At 41.6% G+C, this 27,424-nt stretch overlaps 2 pseudogenes; one reads left to right on the forward strand and one right to left on the reverse strand.

Moving 5' to 3' along the window:
• Positions 1 to 8,266: 8,266 nt before the first annotated feature.
• LOC111723397 lies at positions 8,267 to 8,890 on the reverse strand (annotated as a pseudogene).
• Positions 8,891 to 10,522: 1,632 nt separating this feature from the next.
• On the forward strand, positions 10,523 to 12,540 carry LOC100946247 (annotated as a pseudogene).
• The last annotated feature ends 14,884 nt before the right edge of the window (positions 12,541 to 27,424 follow it).

Consider the following 27,424-nt stretch of genomic DNA (forward strand, 5'->3'; position numbering starts at 1 on the left):
CCATGTGAGCTGGTGACTAAACTGGTAAATGTTATGTGTGTTCTGACTGCTTCACCAAGACAATTCCCACATCTCTTTTTCTCTACCATTGCTTACCTATTGCCTGTGACACAACAATATTAAAATTAAGGCAACTAATATCCTTACAATATCATCTAAGTATTCAAATTAGAGGAAGTGTTGTACATATCATCCCTGAAATGAAAAGTTAGAAGTGAATGAGTTTAGTGAGGGAGGCATGTCAAAAAGTGAAGCAGGCAGACAGTGAGGCCTTTGCACCAAACATTTGGGCAAGTTGTGAATGCCAAGTGAAAGTTCATGGAGAAATTAAAATGCTGCTACCGTAAACACACAAATGAGAACACAGTGAAACAGCCATGTGGGTGATATGGAGGAAGAATTAGTGGTCTGGATTTGATCCAACCCACAGCGACATTCCACTAAATTAAAGCCTAATTCAATGTGGGGCACTAATGCTCTTTAATATTACAAACTCTGAGAGATATGAGGAATCTTCGCAGAAACGTCAAAACTAAATGAAAGCTACAACCTAATTCTAGCCCAAGAATAGGGGAAGGGGTGGGGGAGGAGAGGGGAGAAGGGCAGATGGGTGGAGGGAGTGTGACTGGAAAGATCACCTATATAGTCTAACAAGGGTACAAGTAAATTTTTCTATAACTAGAGTATAAATGTTCTAACACAATAACTAAGTAAATGAAACAAAGTCTATGTTAACCAGTTTGATGAAAATATTTCAAATTGTGTAACTGTATATGAAAACACTATACTGTACCCCATGTTTGCATTAATGTACACAGCTATCATTTAATAAAAAAAAAGGAAAAAAAAAAAAGAAAAGTCAAAACTATGGGACGTTTTCATGAGTTTTGAGAAAAGAAGCCATGTTCACAGCATAATAGCACAAAGTGAAGCCACAAGTGCTGATACAGAAGCCACAGCAAGTTATCCTGAAAATCCAGGTAAGATAGTTGAAGAAGGTGGCTACACTAAACAACTTTTTCATGTGGATGAAAGAGCTTTCTAGTGGAAGATGCAATTCAGGACATTCACAGCTAGAGATGAGAAGTCAATGTGGCCTCACATTTTCAGCGGACATGGCAGACTCTCTAGACCGGGCCTCATGCAGCTAGTGACTTTTAGATTTGAAACCAATGCTGATTTTTATCATTTTGAAAATCCTAGAACCCTTAAAAATTACACTAAATCTACTCTTCCTGTGTTTTATACATGGAACAAAGAAGCCTGAATGACAGGACCTCTATTTGCATCATGAGTTACTGATATTTTAGTCCCAGAGTTGAGACCTCCTGCTCAGAAAAGGATTCTTTGCAAGCCATTACTGCTCATTGAAAATGTACCTGGTCACTCAAGAGCTCTTACAGAGTTGGGAAGGGAAAATAATGTTGTTCACACCTGCTAACACAACACAATTCTGCAGCCCAGATCAAGGAGTAATTTTGACTTAAAACTTTTATTATTTAAGGCTATAGGTGCCGTTAATGTTGGTTTCTTGATGCACTTGGGAAAAGTAAATTTGAAACCTTCTCCAAAGGATTCACAATTCTAGACGCTTTTAAGAACGTTCCTGATTCATGGGAAATGAACATTATCAGAAGTATGGAAAAAGTTGTTTTCAACCATGAGGAATGAACTCTGAGGAGTCCAAGAGTTCAATGGAGAACATAACTGCAAATGTGGTACAAATAGGACAAGAGGTATAATTAGAGTTGGAGCCTAAGTGTGAATGAATTACTGCAGCTTCATGATAAAATATGAATAGATGACAAGTGCTTCTTATCAATGGGCAAGGATATAGGTGGTTTCTCAAGATGTATTCTGCTCATGGTGAGGAATCTATGGACATTCTTGATACAAGGTCAATGAATTTAGAATATAACACCACCTTAAATCTTTAGCAGTGGTGAAGTTTGAGAGGATTGACTTCAATTTTGAAAGTAATTCTTCTGTGAGTAAATTGCTACCAAGAACACCTCATGCTATAGTGAAATTGTTCCTGAAAAGAAGAGTCAATCAATCAATACACTGAACTTCATGGTTGTCTTATTTTAAGACATTGCCATAACCATACAAACCTTTAGCCACCACTATTCTGATCAGTCAGAAGCTGTTGACGTTTAAAAGAAGACCTTAGTCTGGCAAAAAAAATTGTGACTTACAGAAGGCTCGAAAGATCCTTCGTATTTTTTAGTAATCCAGTATGTTTTAATTAAGGTATATACCTTAATTTTTTAGGCATAATGCTGTAGCCTGCTTAACAGAGTAGAGTGTAATCATGACTTTTAATGCTCTAGAAAGCCAATACATTTATATGATTCACTTTATTGTAATATTTACTTTACAGCAGTGCTCGGCAACCAAACTTGTAACATCTGCAAGGTATACCTATATATGGTAACAATTGTTAATCAAAGACTGGGTTAAACATGGGCTACCAGTAAATGGGATTATGACAAATCATTGACCTTCTTAAATAAAGTTGAAAACTTGGATTTTTATGATTTATTAATGAATGCTAAAAAATTAAAAATTAATCAGGAAAATACAGTACACATAGTACCTGGAGAAAGTACAGAAGAATTGATTTTAACTGAGAGTGGGCATACACTTTCTAATTTTAGCACAAAATTTAGAGCACATTATAGAAAATATTGATAAGGACAAAAAGAAGGACTTTTTGGCATGGCATGAAACATAATGCTTAAAATATGAACGACTGAAAAGTATTAGTAACATATCATAGCCAAAGTTCTCATTGAGCTTGTTTCTTTAAAGTTTCTGTAAAATGATGATTTAAAATTCATAGTCCAATGATAAGATCATTGAGGTCATAAATTCCTAATTTCTCAGAAATAAAAATGGCTGTTAAACATATGGAACGGTAAGAAACTCAAATCTAATAAAAGACATATGAGCTAAAATTCCACAGAATTATATTGACTTTAGTCCAAGATAAAAGCCTAAGAGGTTTGAGAGCATACTGTGTGGAGATGGTGGGGACCAGACATTTTCACTCTCTTCTGGTGGGGGTGCAGAGGTACATACCTCTGTATGTACAGAGGGAAGGCAATTTTCAACACATACAAATATATGAAATATCATAATTTTCTCCCTGCAGTTCCTCATCTAAGAGATCATCCCGGAGATATACTTGTGTATGTTCCAGCAACATATGTACAAAGTTAATAAAGGCAGCATTCCTTGCAATGAAAGATAGGAAATAGCCAACAAGGCCACCAGTACTGCGTAAATTATAGTTCATTTCTGCAATGGAATATTCTGTGGATGTATGAAAAGATCAACAATTTGATATGAAAGGACTTCCATGATACATTAAATTAAACATAACGTAGACCAATGTGCATTGTATATAAGAGAGAATATATATAGTTTGTATGTATACACACATGCCCACACACACACACAAACAGAAAGTGCCAAAAATGTGTATACATATTTTAAGAAAGGAAAAATTGTACTAAAATGCTAATACTCATGCCATGTTTGGTTTCTGCAGTTATAAGACTTGAATTCATCTTTTGTTATTGGTATATATTGGGTATTATATCAGTATATGTATATAGTAGCTTTAGCATTAATTATCTTTGGAAAGTTTAACAAGTGAATAAATAAATCTAGAAGTCTGATAAGAAGGCAAGAACGCTTGCAACCCTGGAATGGAATGATAATTTTCAGTGTGTTCATTTAAAGATTTTTATTCAGAATCTGGACTATATTGCTAATTTAAAAATAAATTTTAAACAAGGGGTGTAGTACACCTTTTGGGGGTAGGACACAATCATACGAAGGTCCTTATCTAACAAAGCAATCAATGTACCCTGGTTCTGTGTAGCCTCAATGAATCCCCAACAATAAAAAATACATAAATAAACTTTAAATCAAGGAAAATAAATTCAATGATCTAGCTAGAAAAAGGGAGACTGAGATATGAGGAGAAATGAAGGGGAGGCGATGATGAAGAAATGAACATAATGGGTACAGAAAACTCTTCTGTTGAGATTTTCTGTAAGGATAGAAGAAAACTTGGGCAACGTATCAAGAGGAAGGTGGACTTGGATGATGTTTCATCCAGGAAATGGGATAACCTGTTGGGACTGTAATGGAACAATGCATTAAGGAGGGAGAAGAACAGGAGGGAGAGGTGGTAATTATCTGAAGTGTTCCTTGGTGTGGGGGGTGACATAGGAAACAGCCCACAGTGGAAACACTGATTTCCATCAGGAATAGTCATAGGCCATTTCTTGGCCCAAGAGAGAAGGAGGAGAAATGGACTGAAAGGCACATCAGCGGATACTTCCGTGTGGAGAGATGGGGCAGATCTCAGCAGAACATCACCTGAAAGTGATCGAAGGGTTAGGAGGCAGTTTCAGAAGGGAGGAGATGGTGTAAAATGTTTCCTTTGGGGACTGAGAGGCAGTTATAAAAATGTTATGTGATTGCTCAGGAGAACTAAGTGGACATTTAAGGGTCAAAATCATCAATTGAAAGTGCAACCATTGGGCATTGTGTGTTGTTGTCCAGCTCACTCAGCTGCCTGGGAATAGACATGGACTGAGTGGAAAGTGGGATTCAACTAGGGACAGAGATTTAACACATGCTTTACCAAAGGAGAGACATGGATGGCAAATAAACATATAAAAAGATGTTCCATCCACTAGCCATTAGGAAAATACCACTTAAAGTCACAATGTGATACCACTATAGGACTCTTAAGTGGTTAAAATATCAAATACTGATAGTTTTAAATGTTGAATAAGATCTTTCATACACTGCCAGAGAGAAAGTAAAATAATAAAATACAATCAACTCTACCTGCAATACTTTGGATGGATCTTGAGGACATTATGCTGAGTGAAATTACCCAAAGTCTAAAGGTTAGATGCTGTATAAATACATTTATATTACACTTTTACAATCATCAAATTATAGATTCAGGGTAAATTAGTAGTTATAGGGTTTGAGGCAGAGTCATGAGTTGTATATATTAATAGGGGCAGCCCATGGGAGCTCTTTCATAGTGAACAGTCTGTCTCTTCAGCATGGTGGTGGGTATATGACTCCACACATGGAACACAATGTTATAGAACCACATACACAGGCATATCCCACCTCTTGAAAAAATAAGTGCATGTAAACAGTGGTGAAATATGGTAAGGTTGGTTTCATAGAAGACTGAATTGAAGCAATGTCAATCTCCCAGTTTTGATAATAAACTCCACTTATGTAACATTTCAAGACGAGTGTAGGCTGGGTGATGGGTATACAGGAACCATCTACTATGTCTGTAACTTCTTGTTAGTCTTCATCTAATACAGAATGAAAAGTTAAAGAATAAGAGAAAGATCAGTTACTTGGGTTGATTACCTCCATGGATCCTGACAAGTGTAGGGGCAGCAGGAGGCTGGAGAAGTTTCTAAATCAGGCACACAGGCCACAGTATAATGTAAACATTGACACACCCTCTACTGAAGGTGAAATGAAGAAAATGTGGAGTTTTTATCGTATTTTCTTCCAAACTCCTTTAGAAATGCATACATGAAATATTAAAAGTACAACCAAAAAGTAAACCCCACACTTGCTCTTCCTGATCTCTTCCACATGTGTAAAACTATTGGTCATTATTCTTTCACATGTGTACTAGTTTGTTAAAACAGGAGTATTTACCAAATGTCACGACTCTGTAGACTCACGCAGGTGTCCTCAAACTATGGCCCGCAGGCCACATTCAGCCCACTTAGAACATTTATCCGGTCTGCTGGGTGTTTCTGCTGCCACTGCCTGTCCTGTTTAGCAGGCGACTCGTCCTGGGGCCTGCAGTTCAGCCCTCCAACGATCTGAGGGACGGTGAACTGGCCCCCTGTTTAAAAAGTTTGAAGACACCTGAAGAGTCTGCACTACAAAAGATGTGCCAGGTGACATAGAAAGTTTCAATAGGAAGGTTGTGATAACTTGTTACCAACACTTAAGCGATCACCCGTTTCAATCTGTTAAAAAGTTTAAAGTTGATGGTGGCGCCTGTGGCTCAAGGAGTAGGGCGCTAGCCCCATATACAGGGATGGTGGGTTCAAACCCAGTCCTGGCCAAAAAAAAAAAAAAAAAAAAATGTTTATAGTTGAATTTGTATGTAGAGAATAAAAGGTTGAACTTAATTTAAGGGTGAGCTATTGTCCCTGCTCTCAATTTGGGCCTTTCTGCAGTGAAAAGAGCACATTGGAGAAGTGTTCCACCGCTTCTTTCTCCTCCCTCTGAAATTACACACGTTTTCCTGTTTCACTTCCCTGGTTATTTTTTTTAAGATCTATGATTTATACCCTTGCTGGTTTGTCACATTGCCTGGTAGAGTAGAATGATGTGTTTTTAAGTTGTCCTGCTAAATGGTCTATCCTGCCATCCTCAGTCTAGACATTATTGTCAAGTTGACTTCAAACGGAGGCCAACCCCTATCACTTCAAAGCCATGACAGACATTATTTGGAGCACTCGGGCCTTATAATCTGTCTTAAGAGAAGGATCTTACAACCATAACCTTGCCCTTGGGGTGGCGCAAGGAAAGAAGTTCATTTGTGTACTGATCAATATTTCTTAAACCACCTCTGTGCTATTATTAACAATGCCACTGTGAATTGTCTCCTCTAGCATTTCCAGATATTATTTGTCATTTCTTGCCGACTTCATCCCTGGCAATCAATGGGGTGACAGATATCACAGCCAGCTCACCCTCACATCCTTCTTACCTACTTCAAAAAACTTTCTGCTTGTCAGAAGTGACAGAGGATACATGCTAGGTAAATTGCAGAGTTTTCAGTCCCAATTTTGAATGTTTGCAAAAGTCTTACTTGATCGCACCTTCCTAATAAGTTCTCCTGCTCCCCATCTCTGCGTCTGCATCCTGGGCATCCCAGAGAATTGAGAACAGTTGGACCCACATGGCAGGCAGGTGTAAGGACATCTCCTCTTTCACACTCTACTGTAGTTCCAAGAGAACAGCACCAGATTCCATCCACATTGGTGCATTGACAATGCTGGTGCCCAACACATACCACACCATCATACAGAAGGAGCAGCACAGCCATCTCCTTGAATTCCTGGTACCTGCCATATAGGTAAGTGGAGCATGTGCTTACTGTGACTATGGTTACTGTGTAGAGCCATAAACTTCTCAGGCTTCCTGAATCACAATAACTATATTCCATTGACAGTGGTGATAAAGTCAATCATTAGCACTTTATTATGGAAACAGATACCTCAACAGAAATAGCAAAAGATTTAGGCTCTGTCAATCCCATAACCTCTCTTCTTCTTCATGGCCTTGTAACAGTTGGTAGCCTTAAAGTCCTAGAAGTTTTACTGAAATCCACAGCCAGGAGTATCTGTACAATATTATGAGGTATATAGAATTCTCCTACAACTGTAGAAATCTGTAAACTAAAAAGAAATGCTTTTCAAGAAAAATTCTACTTTGAAACTAACACTGAGATTGTCAGTAATGGGACATACTTAGAGACTCTACAGTGGTGGGGGAAGAATTAAACAATTATCAGTTCTCAAGAATGCCAGCCATAGTTTTCTCTATGCGAACCCAAGGTCAGCTTGTCACCATGGCATGCACAAATGCCACCAGGCGGGTTTCCATAAACTCCACTTCTTACATTTTATTATGCAGATATGTCTGTCTCTAAGGACATTATTTTCCCCAAACTAGAGATCTCAATGAGATTTAAAAGTAGCAGAACTTACATATTGAAAAACAAGCTTTCCACCTGCAGCCATACCCTAATCACAGAACACGATTCTTACTCAGGGAAACAAATCCAAGAGGAAAATAAAGAGTCTTATCTTTCTACACTGTCAGTTGCAAAACAATCTTAAACAAGAGATTTGGATAGGAGGTCATGGACTTTTTTCATTGCAATGACAATTGGAAAGAAAAAAACAACCAGTAAGAAGGATTTAGAAGAAGTTAACATGATAAATTTGTTGGTAATGTCAAGAAGGACTGGAGACATTCTTCTTCCAGGCTAATGTCTCCATGAAGAAAACTAAAAAGACAAGTGAAAAATATCCATCTGAAAACATTGGAGAACCAGTAAGGCATTTCAGAGGTAGGAGGTTGAGAGGACAGCAGGTAACTGTCAAATGTGGCAGGGCCGGGTTCTCTCTCAGAGTCACATCTGTGTGGCCAGTGCAGATGCCACCTCTCACTGCACCTATCTACTTTCCGACAGCTCCAGGGTTCCCTGAGGAAGGCTGCCTCCACATTCAGCTGCCTCAGGAGTGTCCTGCAGAGTCTTCTGAAAAACCATCTTGAGTGTCTTGCTGCTCCTGGATAAAGGAGCCCACAAAGAAGTAGATGATGGTGCTGCTGTCATCAGAGGACAGGACAACTGAAATGGGATTAAGATATTTAGAGAATGTGTGAAAATAATTCTGAATCCTGTTCAGTACAATCCAGCAGACACTGGTATGCAGACTTCAGAAGAGGAAGATGATGGTCACACTCTGTAAGCTGTGTTGGTTGGGGACACAGAAGATTTGAGCAGCAGGGCCTGGCTGGACCCAGAGAAAACTTCATACATGCACAAAAATCAGTCATGTGCATCTGGAAAAGGAAGATGCCTGACACCAACCATCGTCACGTTTACTGTACAAGAAGCCACAGTATCTGTTGAGTCTTTTCTGAAGCAGAGACAGAACCCAGGGCAGGGCACACACCTCAGCTCACAGGTGTCCCTGATGGCAGCAGCAGTATCAGATGGGCCACAGGGTGATAGGCAGTGCTCAGTCCTAATGGTGCTCTGCATGCTGAGGCCTGCAAGGTAGGAAGAGAGCATTACCGTGAGGAAAGAGTGATGGATGAAAATGGACATGGAAAAAGTTGGCAAATTTCTTCAGGGAACTGGTAATGTGGAAGCAGAGGAAGTGGCTCTGGCCAGGTTGAAGATGTAGATGGAAAAGGAGTGTCTGCATATGGAGAAGCGCTGGAGCCAGAGTACAACTAGCCTACCCAGGGCAATGATGACATCAGCAAGTTTGGGATCAGGGTCACCAAGTCACAGGTCAATGGAAAGTTCTATTGTTGTTCATCAAATGACATGAATTCTGTCCCCCAAGCTGGGATGGTTGGATCATGCTCAGAAATCCACCTCTGTATGGTCTTTGGGAACAGAGAGAGATTTGGGCACCAGCTGCATGATCTCTGATTCTCAGCATCCCTTGCTCTGTGGGGATAATTGTCCCTGTGTTACAGAGGAGGGAAACAGTGGCCAGAGAGTCCTTGAGTGGGGACTCAAATGCCGTTCTTAATGATTCTAAAGCTTGGGCTCATTCTACTACAACACCTCTTCTCTGCTGATACAGGAGTATTATGAAATGCCAACCCTTCTACTTGTTGTCCCAACCATGTGCTGCAGACTTGTTAGCAGTAGGCAGGAGGACACAATTTGGACACAATAGGCTGTATGGGACAGTAACAAGACTCTGAGCCCAGATTTCCTTCTGTCCTTAGAAGAGAGATTTCCTCTCAGAAGCCTGCAGCCAGAAAGCCCCAGGCATGACCCATGGGCCACCATGGCCTTATTTACCAAAGACTATAATGACTTTACTCTAGGGCCTTGAGAAGAATGTAACCTGTTTCTCAGAGAAGTGCGAGCATGTTCAGGCCTCTTAAATGTCTCAGTGTAGCAACCTTTTGAGTATAGGATGCACTTTACTCTATTGCTGTGCCCTCCATGCTCAGCTTCACACTGGGAACACAACAGTGTATTGGAAAAGCTTGTAATTAACAAATGAGTGAATGAATGGGGAGCTGAGCAGAGAAGATTCATGGTAAATGTAAAACAAACATTTTTTAAGGAAATTAAAATGACTGGCATGTACAACCCCCCCCCACTTACCATGTTAATATAAAAGATGGTATTAACAATATCTTGATAATTTCCTGAAAGCAGAAAGCCCTCATACATGTGCACAGTGATAGTTTCTTTTTCATTTTCTCCTAAATGGAAAGCCTTGCCATGTTTGAAGTACTGTATTTGTAATAGTTATTATACATAATAGTTTCGTAATTACTTTGGTATAAAAGTAATGACTGTTAGTTGACGAATTATGGTCATCATTATAAACAGTTAATAATGGCCACTGTCCTGGCTCTAATACAATAGTACCTAAAAGAATTTAAATATACAGTTTGGGGAGAGAATTTACTGCGGAGCTGATTTACTCTTAATTTAGGAGAGAATGGGCCTCCTACATGAAAGCTGGTAAAGGTGGTTAAAGGAGAGAGTGGGGGTGCAGCTGAACAGAGGTGTCTGAAGTGAAACAAGTAAGGAAGATTATTAACGGGCTGATTTGGATGTATCATAATATGCATTGTCTACCACGGATGGCTTTGATTAGAGTTTGCTTTGCTGAATGACGTATTTTAAAAGTGTGGTAAAAGAGAACCCGAGAGGGGGCAGCAGGCGATGGCGGCGTCAGCTGGGTTAGGCTGGTTGCCCAACAGCGCTCTGCCAAGACAATGCCGCGGGAGAGCCAGAGCCTTGCCCGCCAGTGCTGGGGGTCTGGAGAACTACAGAGAGGTGTGTGCGCGGAGGCGTGGACACCGGAGGCCACCATCCCCCTGCGCTTCTTCGGCCCAGACTTTGGTAGCAGCTCCTGGTCCTAGGTGGCCCCCAAGAGGACCGGCTGCTCCACGGGCAGACCAGCTGCGGTGCCTAAAGAGGCTGCAGCCCACATCAGCGAGTGGCGCGCGGTGCTGCGCCTGCGGGTGCCGCCGTGTGTCTGCCTTCAGCTATGCTGGCGGTGCGCGTGGGGCCAGGCATGGGGCGGGGGAGGCGGCGCTGCCCTGGTTTGGACCTGGGGGCAACGCCGCTGCTGGCACTGACCGCACTGGCACCAGGCCTGCAGCTGAGCGGGTTGGCGGGGGCGGAGATAACAATTGCAGCGCGAGAGCGGCGAGGTGGCCCAGCATGCGGCGGCACAGTGCCTGGAGCCCGCGCGGCGCTGGGCAGGTGACCGTGGGTGAGCTGCTGCTGCTGACCAGCCTGGCGCAAGCGGCGGTGGAGGTGCTGTTGTACCGCATCGCCGGGCAGCGGGCTGTGCCCGCCTTAGGAAGCATCGCAAGGCTTGTATTCCTGGTGGACGAGGTGGTGCGGACCACAGTGAGCGCCCGCTGGACTCTGGCGCTGGTGCCGCGCGCGCTCTGTCTCAGCTACCAGGCTGTGCTGCTCACTTGCCGGTGGCTCTGTCTGTGGGGCAGCTCCTGGAGCTGGCGGCCCGGCCCGGGAGGCTGCGCCAGCGGGTGCTGGATCTGGCGCGCCGCGGTGGCGACCCCTATAGTGACCTCAGCAAGTATGAGCTGAGCTGCCAGACCTTGGGGGACGTGATCGCGCTGCTGGATGACTGCTTAGTGCTGGACTCCAGCGCGGTGCTGGACTTTGGGATCTGGCCACCATCATGCAAAGCGGCTATACGAGCAATCTAGTGTATGAGGAGGAGCGCTCCAACATTGTGGACATGCTCTGTCTCAAGGATTTAGCCTTCATGGACCCCGAAGATTGCACACCGCTCAGCACCATCACCCGCTTCTACAACCACCCAGTCTACTTTTCAATGACACCAAGATGGACGCCTTCCTTTGAACCAGGAAGTCCCAGGGCAAGGGCGACCTCTTCTATGAGGTCGTGGGCCTGGTCACCCTGGAGGATGTCACTAGGAGATCATCACGTTCGAGATCCTGGACGAGTCTGAAGACTACTGAGACTGCGTCCTAAGGAAGAACCTGCTGCTGTGATTGCCCCTCTCAAGCGGAAGGAGGAATTCTTGTTTGAGGTGTCTGACGATGAATATAAAGTAAAAATCTTACCTCAGCTGGTCTTGGCCACCCAGCGCTTCCTTTCCCGAGAAGTGGAGGTATTCAGCCCCCTGCGAATCTCCGAGAAGGTCCTGCTGCATCTGCTAAAGCATCTCAGCATCAACCAGGAGGTGAAGTTTGGTGAAGTTACCTGCACCAGATCAGCCAGCCAGTGGATTACTTCATTCTCATCTTGCAGGGCAAGGTTGAGGTGGAGATTAGAAAAGAAGGCCTGAAGTTTGAGAACGGGGCCTTCACCCACGTGGAGTGTCTTCCCTGACAGTGCCATCCTCCGTTCACCATCCCCAGTGTCCTCATTCCAGCCCATCCACCATGACCAGCAGCCTGAGCCCCAGAGGATGGAACCCGTTTTTCTGCCTGTTGTCCCAACTACATCCTGAGAGCCTTCTCTGGCCTGCAGCTCATGTAGTTTACACAGCTGCAGTATTTCAGTTTCCTAGCTACACAAGCTCAGAACCTGGCACAGTCTCCTGAGAATACTGACCTCCAGGTCATTCCAGACAGATAGACCAGGCTCCTCAGTGAGAAGACCACTGCTGCAACAAGTTCAACCATACTAGCCCCAGTGTCCCAGTGGAGAATAGCCCTGGGTGTAACCCAGGTGTTTAACTGCTCGTTAAGCAGCCCCAGATGCAGGGAGTGCAGGAGCATGTGGGGAGCTGGAGGGAGCCTAGCAGAAGCTTCCTGCCAAGCCATCTCCACTCTCTAGGACACATTTTAGGTGGCCTTTTAGATGTGGTACCTGGGCATTTTTAGGACCAGGCACCAGTGCTGAGCCCCTTGTGCAGGCTCTGCCCTCCTTTGGAAGGTTGGGAGTCATCAGGGTACAGCCCTCCACCTGCATCTGGAAGGAATGAAAGGAATATCATCACCTCGGGCCCAGGGTCCAGCCTTTTCCCTTCTCCCCAGAGGCTGTGATATTGCAGTATATTTATACCTCTTAAGGGCAAGCCATATGAGTGCACAAACTGCCTTTATGTGACCATGACCTGTGTAGTACAGGCTAGAATGTGGCAAGGCCTCCACAGCCTGGGGAGACGTTCAGGGAATCACCCCCAAGTGCTCCTCCTCCTAGTACAACATTCTTTTCTCCTTTGCCAGAAGTCAGGTAGCTTTTCCTCTCTAAAGTTAATCTTTACCCCATGTGCTAGATTCACAACTTTGTTAAGATAAGTGACCTTGTTTAGTTACTATATAAATAAAGCTGTTTCCATGGTTCAGCGCTGGCTGCAGTCTTAGCAGCTCCAGTACTCCCGATCCCATCTTTGTGTCTTGTGTGTTTTATTTCCTCATTCCCCAGTATTTCCGCTCAGGTTCCTTCTCCTTCCTGGTGCTAGTTCACAAAACTGACCTATACTCACTCTGCTTTTTGCCAATCTCCTGCTGCTGGCAGCACTTTTGGAGCATACAGAGAACACCAGTTAGGGCTGCGGGGTTCAAATCCATGGCCTTATCCATGGTGTGGAAACCATTTCCCTGACAATGTCATTTTTCAGAGCACAAACCCTAGCCTCTCCCATGTGCCAAACCAGAAGTACAGTTACCCACCCGTCTGCCCTTCTGGTCCGGCTTCCTTCTGTGGAGGTTGCTCTTGTGTTCCCTTCTAGGGCCCTGAGTGATTGAGCTGGCCCTAGTGTCACTGAGGGGCCTGCTTCTCTGCCTGCTGTGCTGAGTTGCCCCTAGCAACTCAAAACTGTGTTGTCAGTTTCTGTGCTCTTAGAGGTCATGCCTGGGAGGAAGTAGTCTTGCTGCATCTATTCCTTTCTTCCTGTGTGATCCCAGAGAGTAGTGCCTGTTAGATCTGCTTCATGCCTTTCCTTCCCATAGGCCTCCGTGGAGGTGTTACATGGCTGTGACGTGCAGAGCAGCAGGGAGGGAGGGGCTTATTAGGAACCAGGTGGACTCTCTTTACCTTTCTTTAAAAAAAAAATCAGTTTGTCTTGTATCTCTAAAGCATTTCAAGTTCTTTGCTTTTTTCTGTTCCTAGCTACAGGGTTTTAGAGAAGTGAGAATGAAAGGCATTTGTCTTTTGCTTCCAATTTTCCTTCCATAGTTCTTTAGCAGTGTGAAACTGGGGTATTGCAGCAACATAGTGCTAGGCCTAGGCTAAGGTAGAAAAATACCAGTTAACTCCTGGCAAATTCCTGGGCTGCAAGCCCTCAACAAAATGGAGAAAGTCTGGTTCACTCCCAGACTTTTATCCGGGTGGCTGCCTATGTCGTAGATAATTTCCTTTTTACTGCTAAGTGGTCCATGGTATACTCATTGTCCTGTTTAAGGAAGTCTGGATTGTTTCCAGTTTGGGGCTATTCCAAATAAAGCTTCTGTGAACATTCCTGTACCAAAAGAAAAAAGAGTGGTAAAATATATAATGTAAAATTTGCCATCCTCACTATTTTTACATATGTGATTCAGTGGCATTAATTACATTCACATTTTTGTGCATTTATCACCACCATGTATTTCTCAAGTGTTTTTATCACACCAAACAGAAAGTCTGTACCCATTAAACAAAAGCTTCCTGACCTCTTCTTGTCCCTTAATTCCTAGAAGCCCCAATCTACTTTCTTGCTTTCTGCCTCTACGAATATTCCTAGATAGTTGCTGTAATGGAAGGATACATCATTAGTTTATTTTGTGTGACATTTTTCACTTAGCTTAATATTTTCATAGATAATTAATATTGCAGCAAATATTAGAACTTCATTCCTGTTTATAACTGAATAATATACCCTTGAATGTGGAGACCACATTTTGTTTGTTCATTCATCAGTTGATGGGCATTTATATTAGTTACACTTTTCACTATTTTGAATGATGCTGCCTGAACATTTCTGTGCAGATTTTTGTAGGGATGTATGACTTTAGTTATTTCATGTATATACTTAAAGCAGAACTCCTGGATCAGATGTTAATTCTATATTTAGCTTTCTAAGTAACCAAACTGTTTCCACAGGAGCTGCACCATTTACATTCCTAGGAGCAGGTTTCCAATTTGTTTACGTCCTCACCAACACTTGTGATTTTCTGGGATCTTTTAATAGCTCACCTACTAAGTGTGAAGTGGCATCTTACTGTGATTTTGATTTCTGCTTCCCTAAAGAGTGATGTTGATCATCTTTTCATATGCTTATTAATCATTTGCCAATTTTCTTTGGAGCAATGCCTACTTGAGTACTTTGCCTGCTTTTTAGTTGGGTTATTGGCCTTTTGTGTTGTTGAATTAATAGGAATTCATTATACAGGGTAGACATAAAGTTTGCGTGCAATTATGCAATTTAAATTGCATATGAACTTTATGTCCACACTGTATGTTCTAGATATTAAATCCTTATCCAAAATGTGGATTCTAAATATTATTCCCACTGCATAAGCTAATGTTTTATTTGCTTGATTAATGTTCTTTAAAGACCAAAATTTTTTAATTTTAATTGAACACCTAATTTATCCAATTTTTTTCTTATGTTACTCATGCTTTCAGTATCATGACTCAAGCTTATTGCCACACCCTAGGTCATAAGGATTTACTCATATGTTTACTTCTGAGAGTTCTATAGCTTTACTTCTAAACTGTATTTAGGCAATTGATACATGTTGAATTAAATTTGTATATGGTAAGTGATACAGGTCCAGTTTTACTCTTTGTGGAAATGTAGTTCTTCCACAAGCATCTCTTGAAAAGACTATTCTTTCCCCCAACTTTAGTCTTGGCATTCTTGCCAATATCAATTAGCAATAGATATAATATAACATAATATAGTGTAACATAACATAACATAATGTATCTCTGGACTCTCAGTTCTGTTTTATTGGTTTATATGTCTCCTTATGCCTGTGCTACATTGTTTGGATTACTGTTGCTTTGTAGTAAATTTTGAAGTTTTGAAGTGTGTGTCCTCCAAAAATGTTTTCTACCAAGCAACCTGACTCTAGGAAGACCCGGCCCAGCACACTGGAGCCACTACCAGCCTCACACCGTCCATGGGCTAGACTTTGATGACAAGGACTTGGACCCCTGTGGACCCCACCCATTTACCTCTGAATGGTTTCACGCTCTTTTGAGAAAATTGTTTTCCTTTTTGATGATTGTTTTAACCATATGTGATCCCTACAATACTTTATTAATTTGTGTATTAACTTTTTGATTCTGAGTAAAAGAGTTTTGATGGAGGTATCAATAGGAGTTGCACTGAATCTACAAGACTGAATTCATACTTGCACATTGATAGTATTGACATTTAAAAATATAAAGTCTTCGGGTGGCACACGTGGCTCAAAGGAGTAGGGTACTGGCCCCATATACTGGAGGTGGCAGGTTCAAACCCAGCCCCAGCCAAAAACTGCAAAAAAAAAAAAAAAAAATTAATAATAATATAAAGTCTTCCCCATTTACTTAGGTCTTCATTAATTCTTTCAGCATTGTTTTGTAGTTTTTAATGTATAAATCCTTTACCTTCTAATTTAAATTTAGATTATGCTGTAAATAGATTTAATATCTTTCATTTTTAGAATATTTGCTGTTAGACTACAGGAGCACACATAATTTTTATATTAATCTATTACCTTGAAATTTTACTGATTTTGTTTATTAACTATGCTAACTTTCTTGTGGGTGTTTTTGTAATTTTCTGTATCTGACTGTCTTCTGTAGATATACTTTTGTTTCTTGCATTCTAACATGGATGACTTTTATTTATTTTTCTTATAAATGCAATATAGTTTTGTACAGCAATGGAGAAGGCAAGCATTTTGTCTTGCTCCTGATTTGAGGGGGAAAGTTGTCAGTCCTTCATCGTTAAGTATGGTATCAGCTGTGAGTTTTTCATATGTTTTATCCTTTTGAGGCACTTCTATTTTTTTTGAGTTTTTTTTTTTTTTTTGTAGCAGCCTGTATAGCCTCTGGCTAGGAGGAGTGAGGGTTATAAGAAACACCTGTAGCTTGAAATAGACCACCTTGGTGAAAAGCACATGGGGAGGGATTAGCTCTCCTAACAAACACCAGAGCTTGCGAGAGGAGAGGAGCAGCAATTGCTATACCTGTGGTATAAGAACCATGAGATTAGCTCCACAAGAGGCTGGAAGAGTCCAGAAAATACAAACTTCATGGTGCTGGTGATTATAAGGAGCTGATGGGTGTTTTCCATTTGCCACCAAGGTCTAGTCCCCACTCTTCTCTACCTCCACTAATATCCCATTGTACCTTATTAATGAACTCCTTTTCCCAGTGGCCTCTTGTTCATATCAACCAAAAGAAAACACTGAGAAAAGATTGGAGGGCAGTATTCATGGTCCAAGATCCCACCTCCCAGAACCCAGTTGACCTGGTTTGATTACTGACTCAGCTACAAAGTTAAACTGAGGCACGGTAGTAATTGAAAGCAAACATGAGTGGGAACAGAATATAAACCTGGAACAGAACAGGCAGCCTGAATAGAGACCGAAATTAACCTGCACAAGTTTCAGTGTAACCAAGAGAAACTATATTTAAGAACAAATAGAAAGCTTAGAGCACTCCCAAAGAAAGTTAGAAATGTTCTCAGAAAGCAGCAGCTATGAAAGAGAGGGGTAAGGGCTGTGCAGGAATATAAATACCCTCTCAGTTTGAAATTGTTTGCAAGTCTTTGATAGGCCTCTTCACACCTCCAGGCAGTAATGCCCTTTCCTTTTGGTCATTATTGTCTCTTTCAGTTGGTCATTGGTTACCTAGGTTACCTCCTACTCACATTCTTAAGAACCCTTCAGACTTCCTGGTTCAGCAGGCCAGCCTTTCTTTTCCCCACCCTTGAATTCCCTTTCTTAGTGTCGCTTCTCAGGCAGGATGTGAGGCATATGGAGGTTTCTAATGTATCTCCTAGATGTCTCCTTGCTTTGACAGTGGCAGTGTTACTTTACTGAATGGCATAGTCCCTGGCTGCTGGCCCTTTCTCAGAGCTACATTTATAACTACAGTCATAGTTACAACCCTCTGAGTTCTGATAACTCAGAACTGTTCATTTCCCTTGCTTCTTCAGCCCAGGTATAATAAAAACGCCTTCCAATTATTTTTCTTTGGAGTGCTATTGTCTCTTGTAACATTCTTTTCACCTGCCCATCTTTGTAAATAGTGTTTTAATTAAACTCTCCTTAGCAATTTCAGTTTGCGGCATGCATTTCACACTAGGGCCCTTCAGATACACAAAAAGGGAAACTTTCAGAAAAAAAAGCAAAGAAGTCAATGGGATGTGGCTTATTTATAGGTCTCTAGCATTGAGAAGCATGTCTGTGACCCATCTTGCTTCTGAAATTAAGGAAAATGGCAGATTCGTGACCATGACAGCAAATTAGTATGGTTGAGCTGAAGAACAGACTGCAGTGGCAAGGTTCAGGTGGAACAGTTCAGCTGACAGCATTCAGTTGTCCCACAGTCAAACTTGTCAGCTACCAAAGTAGCCAATAAGGAGTCTCCTGTCTTTTCTGCTAGAGTCCCTATGGCTCCCTCAGAACTCCACTCCAGGGGTAGTTATGTGAACGTGGGCTAGGAGGAAAAACACAGCAAGAGCTTTTGAAATAATTTTAGTAAACTCTAATGTTTTTTATCCATTCTTCTTGCTAGAAAGGGCAAGTTGACCTATGGTCAAGCAGCTGACAAACTGGGCCCTACAACTGACAGCCTCTGGAGGGCGCTCCTTTGCCCTGGAGAGGTGCCTAAAGTAGCTATAGGGAAACCTTATGCCCCAGGAGGCTATCAAAATGAGGAACAGACCTGTGATTTCCTGTAGGGACCTGCTGGCAAATGACAACAGTCAGGAGGTGTTTTTCAACATTTGGTCTCACTCTTATCTCAGCCACTGCTCATCTCCACCCCATCCAGTCCCTGTCCCTGTGTATGATTGTTGTTTCGAGCCTTTTGCTGCCAATTGCGTGCTCCAGCAGCAGTGCTAAGCAACGTGAGCCCGTGCAGTAAGGATTTATAGCTGAGAACAAAGCATACCCTCCTCGCTGGTCTCTCAAGATACTCTGTGCCCTACTCCACCCCTTATTATTATTATATATGTTATTATTATATATATATTAATGTGTGCATGTTTACAATTTCTTTCCAAAGGGTGCAGAAATGTTTAAAATAAAATTTGAGAGTCTTCCTGAATCCTATTCTCTAGAAGAAACAACTTGTTGCAGTTTTTGTTCTTAAATCCTTCATTAGTTATGCATATAGCTTTGAATAGTACATTTGTATCACTATTTTTAAAATTTTATTTGTGCTAACAACTAGGTAAATTGAAACCCTCTTGTGAGATATAGAAAAGTTAGCACATATACCAGCTGACACTCAGCTCTCTAGGAACAGACATATAGTATGTAAGAGATAGATATAACTAGCTGGGGGTTTGTCCATGATGTTAGCAAGAGGGTGGAGTTTATGTACAGGACAGTGATTGCAACAATGGGTAATGGCAGGGATGCAAGTGAATAAGTGATGGTCAATGAGCCATGTCTGGTCAAGATGCTAGACTTTGGGATGGTATAGGAGAGTCCTTAAAGTTGAGGCAGTAGGAAGAACAAGTGCAAAATCATAGTGAGGGTCAGGCAGTGCGATTTTGAAACTGAGACTTTGGAGGTAATACCATTGGGATGATGACAAGATCCAAAATTAGATGACAAGGTTAAAGGAAGGAGATGTTTAGAAGATGGAGAAGTTAAGATATTGGATTGATTATCTACTTGGTCATTGGAGTCATTAGAGTGAGGACAGGGTGATGCTAGGTAAGTCTATAAATTAGAAAATAATATAGTAAACATGAACATACCCTCCATGAAAATCTGTGGTGTTCAGGTGGGAGATGCCATAGAAAAATGGTTCCTGAGCATTTTCTAAATATCAAACCTAGTCCCATGCACTAGGATTAATGGACACATTCCCTGGTCTTAGAGACCTAACACAGTGTGCTGGAAGAGAACCATAGGAAGACAAATCCTTGAGGTACAAAGTCCTCAGTGCTATCCTAGGGGAATTTCTTGGGCCAACTGAGTCCTGGTAGGCTTCAAGTGCTGAGCTTAAACCTCTAGGAGCTCTGTTATTTCTTGTACATACCATGGAAAGGAATGTCCCTGCTTTCAAAATAACCAGTGCCCAGGGGAAAGTTCTCTATAGGTCTCCATATGATGGATAAAATCTTCATCTAAACTGTACAATTATGGATATCACAGACTTCCAGTGAAGACTTACAATAACCCTGAGTCTGACCTGAGGACATCACATAAAGTACTTTACCCTGTCCATAGGCTGCAAACAAATGTCTTTCTCCCTCCTCCCAGTGTAGGAAGCTTTTATGTGCTGGCAATTCGCATTAAGACATTTGGAAAATGAAGGGAGTACATGCATGACACCAAATCATGTGTAAGAGGACTGAATATGCAAATCTGCACTTAGGGTGCAGGTAGAATGGGGACTAAGACCCTATTCTTAGTAGGGGAGAAAAGTAGAAAACTAAAAAGTTAGCTGAAGGAGTTGGAACAAAGAAAAGACAGTGGGAGGGGGAGGGGGGTTTGGGTAGAGGGAGGGGGATTGGAGGGATCACTTCTGAGGTTTATCTTACAAGGGTACAAGTGAATCTTTCTAAGAGTAGAATGTGAACATTTTAAAACAATAACTAAGAAAATGACATGAAGGCTATATTAACCAGTTTGATGGAAGTGTTTCAGATTGTGTGTGAAAACCCCACACTGTACCCCAGAAGTGCATTAATGTACATAGTTACCATTCAATAAAAAAAAGAAAAGAAAAGACAGCTAATTTAGCTTTAAGCTAGCCATTGCTAAATTTCTTTTATTTTTTAAATACATTAATGCATTTATGGGTACAAGGTGCTGATTTTATATACAATATGGAATTCTTATCTAAACGAGTTCCAGCCATTCCTGAAACTGGCCTATCAGGAATATAGCTTACACAAATACCACTGCTGAGTCTATGAATGCTCTGAGGAAACATAATGGCCATAGAAGAGGCTATGGCAAGTTCTAGAAAAGATACATCATCTAGGTTGTTTCCTGCCCAATAAACAAAGGAGATAACCATTGTGGAGATTTGCATTTGGCTGAGGTAGAGATCAAGGGAACAGCTCAGGAGCCCTGAGATGTGCTCAGGAAGGCTTATATCCCTTGTCACAGAGGAAAATCCTCTGTCAAGGTGATGAGAAGAAAATGCCTTTCTCCCACTGATTCTTCAGAGGAGATTAATGACAGTGGTGTTTTACTACACAGTGAATTAGCAGAGTTTAACACCTCCCTAGGGATCTGTGTGTGTGACTTTAGATAGGAGGCTGCCCCCACACAAGACTCAAGTTTTAGACTTCTCAAAACTGCTCAAATCCTTAAGGTCAATAATAATAACAATAGGAGCTGAGAAACTGCTGATGTCTTTGTTTCCTCCCTCAGCTTACCACCTGGATGAAGATCTGAATAAAAGCTGAGTGGAACAAAGGCTCAGAGCCATTCACCAGAACCCACAAATGGGCAAATGTCAGTAAGAGAGGTTCAGAGGAACATGACATGATGAAATTTCGGTAATATCAAGGTTGGTCAGAGGACCAGTAACAGGAACAATAAAAATACAATCTAGTTCCCTAAGGAAAAGGAAATTCACATTTAAGCACTTTTATCACAGGCTCTAATATACTATCAAGTTTTTCTTTCCTTTTTTTTTCTCTTAGCAATTATTTTTATTAAATTATAACTGTGTACTTTAATGCATTTATGGGGTACAATGTGCTGATTTTATATATAATTTGGAATGCTGACATCAAACTGGTTAACAAAGCCTTCACCTCATTTACTTAATTATTGTTAGCAAAAATGTGAGTTTATATTAGAGGAGAATACCAAAGGGAAGCTTTCACTCCACTGGGACTTTTGAATTTGAAACACACACTCTCACACACATACACCCCCCTTATGGTTCTATGTTGTGGTATAATTCATGGCACAAGATTCATTATGTTCCTCTGTCCCTGTGAGCTAATACACGAGCTATTGGGAAGCTGTAATCTGACATTCAGTGAGCCCATCTTGTAAAAACCATTATACACATATAAAATATACTAGAAATATGAAGAAAATAAAGAACAAAAGCATTCTCACAGGCATTTGAACTCCTCGACCTTTTGATGTCCACCAAATCACTAAGTCTTTATGAAAATTGTTTCAAGGAAAAAAAACTAATTATTTTTATGTCTACTTTGCATATGAGCATATTCAGAGACTCAGTGACTCACTAAAGTCCTAAAGTCAAGTAGCAGATCTGGACTTAGAAACACTACTACTGACCATGCCCAAGAAAGGACAGAAATTCAACTTCAGGATAGAGGCGCCTTAAAACTCACTCATGTATACAGTATGGACTCCTTTTCTTTTGAAAATTTATTGACACAGTAAGATGTTATTAACAAGAAATGATTCTACCACACAATTATGACTCTTTTGGAGGCAATTATTACAGATGTCCATAATATAGTCCATAGAATATGGATAAGAGACAATTATTAAAAAATAATATGAATATTAACACATGATAATAGTATAGAGACTTTGGTTTGAACCTTGAAAATATTGCCTAATGGCTGGGCGACAAAATGATGTACTTCCTGAATTTTGGTTTTCTCATCTAGATAATAATGATAATAACAATATCTTTTTCAAAAAAAAGTGTGAAGCAATTTGCCATTATAGTAATGCTTCCTCTGAGTAAAAGTGGAAAGCCAGGTTAAAAAGAAATCTATTTGAAGACTTTGGGGAATCACTAAGGCATTTCAGTGGCAGGCTGAGAAACATGCATATAATTATCAAGTGAGGCAGGGCCATGTTGACTATCAGAGTCACATCTCACTGACCAGGGCTGAGGATGTTCCTCACTGCACCTGTCTGCTTTCTGACAGCTGCATGGTTCCCTGAGGAAGGCTGCTGCCACAGTCATTCCCCACAGGAGTGTCCTGCAGAGCCCTCTGGAGAACCATCTTGAGGGTTTGTCGCCTTCCCTGTCGCTGCTGCCTAAAGTAGCCAACGAAGAAGTAAATGAGAGGGTTGGCGCTGCTGTTCACACAAGACAGCACCCTGGAAACTGCAACAAAATAACAGGGGAGGACTATCTTTACTTCAGTAAACCTGGAGAATAGGAACCAGGAAATACCCCAGGGCAGGCCACAGACAAGGAAGACCAGCACTGTGAGCAGGAAGGTCAGGTACAGCCTGGTCATCTTCATTCTCCTGGATCCACATAGGAATCTGGTGAGCAGGGCCAGGCTGGAGCCACAGAGAACCACAAACAAAACCATGATATATGCACTTACAATGAATTCAATTATAAGACACAAAATAAGGTCACCATTCTCATCTTGAAAGTAACAGATAAAAAACTGCAGGGTGGATAAGAGCAGGGCCAGAGCCCAGAGCAGGGCACACACAACAGCTGACGTGTGTCTGGGTTGGTGGCACCGGTACCAGATGGGCCACAGGGCAGACAGGCAGCGCTCGGTGCTAATGGCACTGAGCATGCTCAGACCTGCAAAGTACGAAAAGATGCCTACAGGGAATAATATGATGGGAATAGCAAAGAATGCATGGAAGAGTTTCATCAAGGTTATGACAGTGCAGTAGCAGAGGTAGAGAAAGTCGGCCACTGCCAGGTTGAGGATGTAGACGGAGAAGGTGTTCCTGTGCATGCGGAAGCCCAGGAGCCAGAGCACAGCCGCGTTTCCTGGCAGCCCCACCAGGGCCACGATGAGGCAGTGCCAGTTACCAATCAGATGCACTAATTCACAACGTAGAGAATGGGGCTCATGAGTTCCATTCCTTGATGTTGGTTCTGTGCTCCACGCTGGGTTAGTAGGATCCATGCTGAAAAATGTTCCACCAGTGCCCCTGTGAACACAAGCAGGAAATGAGCAACTGTGGTCTGATTTCTGACTGTGAGGAGCAACCTTCCATGTGGGGAGTACTGTGCCCTGTCTGATGGAAGCTTCTGTGTTACCAGAGCCTATAAGGGAAAGGAGAAAAACTACCCACTTTGAAATGCATGGAAAGATTCTCATGCAGGATTCAACTGACCAGAGAGGACTAACTGAACACCAGTAGCTGGCAGAGAGTTTGTTAGGTTTTGTCTCTTTTAATTGTGTCTCAACCCTATGAGGTAAGAATTAGTATTATTGTCATATCACAGAGGATGGAATAGGGGCAGATAGAAAGTGTGCTATTTGTTCCAGACCTAGACCATGTGGACATTAACCCACTAGGGCTGACTCAGGGTCCACCATTTTGATCATCCCTTGGAGTTGCCAAAATTGTGTGTTCATTACACATATTGAGGGGGAAATCAGAAGTAATTCCCAATTTAAATCCACGTTGGCTATTTGTGCTTGGATTGGAAAAAAGAAAAACTAAGTAACCTAAGGTATCTCCAGATAGAGAAAGAGAAGCCCATCCAATAGGAAACAAAAGAGATGAAGGGAAGACAATTTAGAACAGTTAATTCCCAGAATTCAGGAGACCTTTTTAGCCTCATAGTGGCAGCCTTTGCTCTGACATTTAGAGGACTCACAAGCGTGGAAGAATTCCTGGTGCAAATATGTATCCATTAGCTCAGGTGCAGAGTGGCCTCAGGACTAAATGCATTCATCACAAGCACTCTTAGAGAACCAATCTCCCAGAGCTTCCTTGGCCAGAAAAGGAAATGGGAGGACAATCAGAACTTCTGTCATCCCTACTAAGGGCACCTCACACTTTCTACATTTAGTTTAAAGTGTGATATATTTGCCTTCTTAATCAAACCTCACGCTCCTTAGAAGTAAATCATGCCTTTTTTTGTTCACTAAAGTATCTCCAACATCTGTCATGTGTTTCTTATGTTATGGAAGAACTACTATTGTGTCCTCATTTAACATAAGAAGCAGCTGAGGTTTAAAGTCAAAAGATCTCCTGGATCACACACCATGATCTAATTCCAGCCCTGGTCCCCTGGCTTCCCCAATATTCTCTGCCCTACTATTTTCTTTTTCTGAGGATTTCCCAAAAAAATCTTCACATGAGCACAGATTCTGAGAGACCATCAGGGGCTGTATCTGGCTTATTTTCCATAATGTCCATTTTCCTCTTCTATAACATAATAATTCTGAGAGTTTTAATTAGCAAAATGACACTGATCTAATTGTTCTGTGATGCTTGTGAGACCATGTGACTAGATGCTGGTCAGTGTGACAACAAAAGGAAGTGATGAAATCACATCTTTGCATTTGGGATTAATACAAGCAATGTAGCCTCTCTGCACCCTCACTTCATTCTCCAGCAGTCTAGATTGCTGATGTGGCTGAATCCCCAGATGACCATGAGAATGAAGGCACCTCTTTTAGGGATTAGAGAACATCAAAGTTTGGAGTACTAATGTATCATGCCTTGAAGCCTCCAGCTCAGTTTGAAATGTGTTCATCCCCGTTCAGCAGCAGTGGTTTGTTCTAAGACCCCTGTATAACCCCAAATCTGTCTATTCTCCATTTCCTTATATAAAATGACATAGGGTTGACAGATAAATAACACATTCTCATGTTAGTTTAAACTATTTATATACATATATAATACCTAACACAATGAAAATGCTATGTAAATATTTGTTACACTGTATATTTAGAGAATAACAAGGAAAAAGAAGGTACTTGTTCATTACAGGTGCAATGACTCCCATTTATTTTGATCAAACATTATAAATCCATGTTTGGTAGAAACCCTGAATGTGGAATCCATTGGTGGGAAGGGCCAACTGCAATTTCTTGTTTAATATATTTCTATTTGGGGTCGCTGTTAAAGCAGTCAATATAATAGTCTAACTGAAAAGAATATTTCTTCTCTTTTCAAAATTTCCTTTCCTTTACTAGCAATTTTTATTGAATGTGAACATTTCATCACAAAAGTGAAACTAGAGAAACAATGTGAAAATAGAGTAAATAACCTGATGGAGCTGATATGAGACATGATTCAATGACATTTATAGAGAACCCTAGTAAGTAGGATGATGTAAAAACAATTGTGACACTCAATCTCACTTGCCAGGAGAATTTGCTTTCCATCCTTCCATACCCTGCTTGGCATCCGTAGGGTGTAGCTTTTATCTGCTTCATCAGTGGGGCACACTTCCTTGTGGTTTCTGGTTGAATTGAGCCACTGGGAGAGCCCATCAAGAGACTGGAGGACAGAAGAGAGAGCTTGGAAGTCCCACCTCCTGCTCTCTGTCTGTCTGGCTGTGTGTGGGTGATAGCAGAGCTTCCTCACTTGCCCTGTGGTTCTCTCCTAACTCTGCAGATACCACTGTGATTATGCTCTGTGGTCACTGCTCCTTCTCTTTTCTGGTTAAGCACAGAGGGGGATACAGGGTGTCATTAGTGCTGCCATAGGGTGCTTCCCCACCCATTGTCATTTTCCTTTGAACCTGCCCATTTTTGTCAATAGTCTCCCATGAATCACATCTCAGTTGTTCCCCTTTGTACCATCTGTTTCTTTTTGGGACCTTTCCAAATATACAAAGGAGAGTAACATTGGAGAGCAAATAAAGCATTTAAATGTGGATTTATAGCAGTTCAGCTCTGGGAATCAATGTCTTCATAACCACTTGCTTTTTAAATCAGTGTGAGAGGAAAAAATTTCTCCAGAACAGATTTGAATAGTTGGAGTAAGGGAAGAATATTGAAAGATAGATGTATAGGAAAAGAGTTTGTTTTATCCTATTTGAAACTCCTACAGTCTGAGCTTCCAGCAGCCAGTCCACAGAAAGAAGCTTCATGTCTCCTGCCTTTTCTGAAGAAATCTCCGAGAACTTCTGCATATAGAAACCCCAAGGTGGAAGCACAGAGACAAAAATTTAGAGCTGAAATCTCTGACCGTGGAAAGACAGATCTTGGTATAAGCTCTTACCTTTTCTTCTTTCTTCTGTCAAGAGGTGCAGAACTGTCTTGTGCTAATAGTGAGAGTCTTTCTGGAAATCAGTGAGACCAATGAACTCTTCTTTGTTGTTTAATTTGTGAAATGGAGCTAGGAGAAAACCAGTGAAAAAGTAAGGCTTATCAAGATATTAGAGAGATCTGTGATTTCCTGTTCAGGGACTATGGTCAAATAACACACCCAGTCACTGGAGTCAAACCCTCCCTGTGATGTTACTTGGCCTCTGGCCCATTTTTACTTTCATATCAGCCTCTTCCCATCCCATCCCTCCTTGTTCATCTTTGTAAGAAATTGATGTTTGGCTTATTTAATTGGCAATTATGAGTCTAGGTATCAGCTAAAATTCATATGAGCTTACACTGGTGAGGCTGTATCACTAAGGAATCAACTCTATCATAGGGTCACTCAAAGCTCACCATGGCCTACTCCACAGTTGTGGTGCTTTCTGTAGCAAAATAATCATGCATACATGGGTATGCTGTTTTCCATGGGAAGGAAACATGCATTCCTGAGTCCCATTCTTCAGAGGTCACCA

The sequence above is a fragment of the Otolemur garnettii genome, unplaced genomic scaffold (assembly GCF_000181295.1).
Source record: "Otolemur garnettii isolate 467f Iridium unplaced genomic scaffold, OtoGar3 scaffold00001, whole genome shotgun sequence".
NCBI classification, from domain to species: Eukaryota; Metazoa; Chordata; class Mammalia; order Primates; family Galagidae; genus Otolemur; species Otolemur garnettii.